Source organism: Grus americana, chromosome 9, assembly GCF_028858705.1.
Source record: "Grus americana isolate bGruAme1 chromosome 9, bGruAme1.mat, whole genome shotgun sequence".
Classification (NCBI taxonomy): Eukaryota; Metazoa; Chordata; class Aves; order Gruiformes; family Gruidae; genus Grus; species Grus americana.
In genome coordinates, this window is record NC_072860.1 from 20304065 (window position 1) to 20310104 (window position 6040).

Below are 6040 nucleotides of genomic sequence, written 5' to 3' on the forward strand. Positions count from 1 at the left end.
GTCCCTGGACCATGATTTGCATCTACATACCCAAGCTAGAAGGATATATTAGCCTCAGCTGAGGGCTTTATTGATTCGTCTGCAGTACTTCTAAAGTCTGAGCTATCATTTCACATTAATGAGCAGAATTGCTTAAGGCTGCTTGAACAGGATTTACCCCATCTTTAACCCCTGTCTGCACCTGCTTGTACCAGCACAGGTATTTTTGCAGTTGTTCAATAGTCCACAGGGAACATGCGCATGGGGAGGTGATTTTTCATTTCCCTGCCGTGTTTCACCATTTAGCCAAACATGTAGAGAGACTGATGCTGGTGCGGGTACAAATTGCCAAGGGCAAATAAATCCACTGAAGAAGTGCATGTGGGATGACAGTTTCTGATACTCTGAACTTTCCTACTTGGTTTTTTTTTAACCTGGTTGTTATAGCTAAATGTGATTTTATAGCTTGCCAGAGATCCTTGGCAGGTTTTTGTTTCCAGCTAAAAACATCGTGCTTTTCCCTATGAGTTATATTTATTCAGATCCCTACTTGTTATAAGTCCTTGTCCCTCACTGCATATCAATGAAGCAATAATATGCAACAAGTTAATAAATGTCCCCCTTAATGTCAAAGGCAAGAAGAGATTTAAGCAACAGCTTATCTTTAGCTGCATGCTTATTCACGAAAGGCAATAGCACTGAAGAACATGTGTAGGTGTTTTGCTGAAACATGGCTCAATGGAAAGTCAGAGCTGAGCTTCCTCTGTCAAAACTCTCTGAAGTTATACAGATTAAAATGCAGTACAAGAGCTTAGGCAGAACCTGTAAAAAAAAGCAAGCAGCTAAATACCATGTTATGGGTTTTTGTCTTTTTTGCAGAGTGGAACTAGCTTAACCAATTTCTGCGCTTTTGGTAGAATACTCACTGAACAATCCCATTAGAGAAACAGAAATTGAATGGGCAGCCAATCGTAAAAATAATTGCTCAACCTTTATCCTTTCCAGCTGATTTTTGAGAATCTGAACTCAAGAGCCCTCCTTATGCTAAGCATGAATTGATCTGTCTAGAATGGAATTAATTTAATTTGGGAACAGTCATGTTGGAAGGCAAAATGTTGCTTGATCAAAATTTCTTATTATTATTCTGTGTAAGTGCAATCAAAAAAATCAAATACTTGTATTTTGACATGATTATGTCTACACATGAGACTGCTACATTTTTATATCACCACCAGCAGGAGCAAACTGTTTGCTACAAAGACCTTTAGACTAGCAGCTTTAATATGAAAGCAAGATGCAGAAGTTCCACAGTTCCATTTTCTCCTTAGGTACTGGGTGAGATGCATAACCTGTCTATATTTGATTTTGACATAATAGAAAGAAATATTTTTGTTAAAAATTTTTTTTACTAAAAAATTGTTATTTTTTTACTAATACCAAAAGCTGTAATTTGAAAGGCTTCAAAATATAAACCACATGCAGATACAAGAATAGTATAGAGACTACCTAGAAGCTGACCTTACACATCAGGAAAAGCTACAAGATTATCTAGGTCTTTTCTAAGGTGTCCCATTATAGAAAACAGCAGTACAAGACTAGAAGTGTATTCCAGAAACTGATATTAATTTATCTACAAGACCACAAATGTGTTAGTTAATGTTTTCATATTAGCTAAGATTGCTTAACTCTGCAAGGAATCAGGGAAAGCCACCATTCAGGCAACTTTTATAGTTAAACTAACAGACCCCAGCTCATAGAAGAGCTAAGAACTTGCTTTTTCCACCAACTTGCCCTAGAAAACAAAGGATGCTTAGTAACTTGGAATTCATGCCCGAGTCTGGCCAGAGAAGGATTGCAGAATTACACCATATATTTACATGTAGCTGTAATGTGTCATTTTGGTTTTTTAATCATAGACAAACAGTAACATGCAAAGAACTAGATTTCTTCTATCTTTTCACCTGTTAGCCAACTGTGATAATTTCCACTGATTTGCGCTACAGCAACACTCAGGATCCCAATGTCGAAGCCGCACTGCCTTATGGTTTGTACACACGTGCTGATTGCTGTCATGCCTGCACGTTCTGTGCTCGTTCATGTGCACAGTAAGTGAATGCAAATTTGTGTCTTTCTTATTTGTTAGCATTGTGAATCCACCTTTCATGTGAAAATACAGCACAGAAAAGCACTATTTTCACTGTAGATCCCAAACACTTTGGGTGTCCAGAAAAACATCAAGGTATCGATGCTATCAAAAAAACCCACCATCTAACTCTCTTTAATTTCTGGCAGCATAGTCTAGCTCACTGTTGGTACAGTTACTCAGTGCTAAAGGTAAAGTTAGTCAGCTGGTCAGTGGATAATATAAAAAAGACACTTGCCAGAGACAGAGGAGGGGTGAGTTACATAAAGATTCACGAGCTAAACATTCTGCTCGCAAATCTTCGAACCATCCTTGTGTAAACTTTCTCAGCAACTAGACAGAATGGAGTTTCCAAAGGGAGAGCTTCTCCCAAGGTCTTTCACAAAATACTTGTTGTATACATCCTATATTGTAATAAATGTTTAAAATCTCCAGACCTATTCTGTCTTTTTATTCACGGTTTGGACAGCATTTTACAAAAGAGGGTTGTTCTATTAGAAACAATAACTGGCATGTGTGTTCACATTTTCTTAAGCCACTGTATGCCTGGAAGCCTTATACAACTTTTTGAGGCATTCTTCATTACCATGCAAAGGAAGTAAGCCTTCTTCAAGAAAGAAATGTGTCCCTAAGTAGGAATATAAAATGGATAAAGATTAACAGGCAGGTTCATAATTCTTAGTGAAAATACCAGACGCAATGAATTCTTGCAACTGTTAATAGAACGAGCAATAAATAATTATTTCAATCAATGGAAGCTAAGCACATTTTTTGAATACTTTACTGACAGGGTGAACTAAGAATCTGGCAAAATGTGTTGCTAGTTTGGAGCCTTATTGAATGCTGAATGAAGTCCCTTAGTACTTGTCTCAGTTGGTCAGAACTAGGTACAGAAGATTTTAGAATCAGCAAACTCCTTAAGATACGAGAACAGTTCTCTTTTCAAGTCTAGTTACAATATATATGTGTGCTTCAAGCTCTTTCCTATCTTCTGCTAGCTTTTAGTCTTTTTTAATGAACTCTTCACTAATTTGGGAAGGTCCTTTCCAATTTGTGACACATTTTTGGATTGCTCAACAGATCTAATTAGCATTAAGTCACTTTATCTCTGAATCAAGCATTTTTCTGCTCCTGCTATCTTCCAGCATTTAACGAATTAGTGCTTATTAATGCCTCCAAGCCATTATTAAAGTTTGTCCTTTAATCTGGAAGTTTGAATTGATGGTCCCCTGACTCTAAAAAACCCATTGTCTGTGAACTCAGGGGAGCGAATGGGAGAGAAGGAAGGATGGCGGGCCTAGAAAGATAGTAAAAATGCACAGAAAGGAAGCAACTCACTGAACAGCAATCCCATCACTAAGCTGAACTGAAGACTGATGTAGTGCTTGAGGAGAAGGTGACTTTCACACCTCCCATTCAAGACCGCAGTAGGTATCTCAGACTCCAGGACAGAAGCCCTGCCCTTCCCAGCATCATTGGCAGACCCTAGCCAAAATCACTGAGCCTCCAGCACTATGGGCTCCTGGAAGGGGACTCTGAATCAGCTTTTAAGAATACACATAAGTAGCCACAGAAAGGAAATCTGCAGTGCAGAACAAGTTATATAAAATTCAGGAGCTACCACCTATACGTGCAAACTGATAACTTATTAGCTTTCTGGCTTGCTCTTCATTAATTGTTTACAGACAAAACAACCTGTGGCATGCACAGGAGGCAGTCTGACATGTGGGGAAAGATAAATAGATAGCTAGATAAATCATATGTAGGATGTTCAGTATCCGAATATAGGTTCAGTGAATGCTCCTTGGTTGGCCAAGTATGAATGAACAACAAATAATTCAACCTGATGACCCTCACCAAGCAACATGTAGTGGCTTTTATTTGTAAAACCTGAAAATCATTCTGTTCTCAGTTCACTGGATTTTGTGTTCCTTTTTCCCTTAGAGAGTGCAGAAAACATTATGCTTTTGTCTGAAAAGGCTATAAAGCAAATCTGGGAAAAGAAAGCAATAGAGAATGAGGAGAGATGTTCTTTAGAGACTATTTCGTGCACCACTTATTTGGGTTTTGCTTTTAGTCATAGTCTGTGTCCCAGTGGATAATAATGCTAAAAGCTGGATGGGACCTCCACATAGCATCCCAAGCCTGACATACTAAAGATAATTCAAGGAGCAGAGAGTCCCTTCTGAGCTCTCAACAGCCCCATCTGTCTCAGTCCTTTGGGCTTTTTCCTTCTCACTCAGCATTTATTTCCTCTCTTTGTATCCGTCAGTTTGCATGAGCACAGAAACCCCTTCTCTTCCACAAAACTGCTCAGACAGCTGCCTGGCTAGAGATGAAAGAAACCTGCATTACAGGAACTGGAGCAATGTCAGAACTTGCATCAAGAGAAAAATGTGCTACACCAGTGTAGTCATGGCCCACTGGCCTGGGCCAGCCTTGGCCAAAACACTGTGGCCTATTTGAGTCTCAAGTGTATGTGTCAAAATCAGCTGGCCAATAGCTTACCTCACCACATACTTCAGCAGCTGAATTAGTTTGTTGAAATTGGGAATTTTTCTATCCACCTCAGTTCAAAGACTGTGCCCACACTACCTCAAGGGGCAAGCAGAGTACGTGCCAATCTGTCCTACTTGTTCAAAGCAGACATACTGAAAGGTAAAATCTTGATGACTGACAAATTGCTTGCTATGTCCTCTACTGTACATCAGCTACTTCCTAGATTCTTTTGTTCAAATTTGGCTGCAAGCTCCATCCACAAAGAAAGTTTGAAAATGTACTTGGAAAAATACCTGTCTCCTCTCCCAGCACCATGCCTACTGCTGCCAGTTTTTATGACTTGACTGAACAACAGCCCAAAGCTCAAAAAAGTGAAGGCCAAACCCTCAGAGCTTTTATTTTTACATTTCATAATTCTTACGCCATTTTCGAGGTTCCCAAATGGCTGGCAGACATTTTCAACATCTGATGTTGGCGACACTCCATATTGCCATAGCTGAGCTCACATGAGCTGGATCTTTCTCAATTTAAAGGAAGCTGATTTCAAAGCATATCCAGTAAAGCGTTTATCTAGAGACCGACTTTCATGACTTCCCTGATAAAAGACAGTCTTCGCAATCAGGCCAAAGCTAAACACTTTATTTTAATTGGCTTTGAAAGTGAGAGCAACTTACCAAGACTTAATATTCAGAAGAAAAGGTAATTCAATGGGAGAACAGCTGGGGGAAAATGTGCCAATGGATGAATGACTGGTTTAGTTTGGCTATCTCTTCTTGTGGCAAAGGAATATTAAGCAAGAGAATGGATCATTTAGACACATTACAAAATATAAAAAAAAGGCAGTTAAAAATTAATATCTTCAATAGTTCCTGTAATTATTCTAAACTTTTCTGTCTAAACAGGAAAACCCTCATGAGCTCCCAAGACCAGAAATTTGTCCAATCCTTATAAGCTGATGTCTTTCCCTGTACAGCAAGATACTTGAATCTAAAATGCTGTATTACTTAGCACTTAAAATCTTGGCTGCATATTCATTCTAATTACTTTCAAAACCAGATTTTGACTGTGCAGCAAATGAGATAGCTGGCATGTTAGAATAACACTGCAATGTTCCATTACTGCCTTTTTGTGCTAAAAGAGGAACCAGTCATGGCATGCTGCAGTCTTCCCACTATTTTTAAAATGAGCAAAAATATATTTCAGCAGTTTTTATAATAGACTGAAACACTCCTTCCAGCTCTACTCAATATGATTTTGGATAGTTCCTCTGGTTCTGAACAGAAGCTTTTATAAGGAAACAACAGATAATTCGCAGCAAAAGACTTCTTTCTTCATCTATACTATTGCTTGGTTTGCTTGATGCATTGGGAAAAATGCAAGTTTTGGACATATTGCAACATCTTAATGTCATGCAATCAA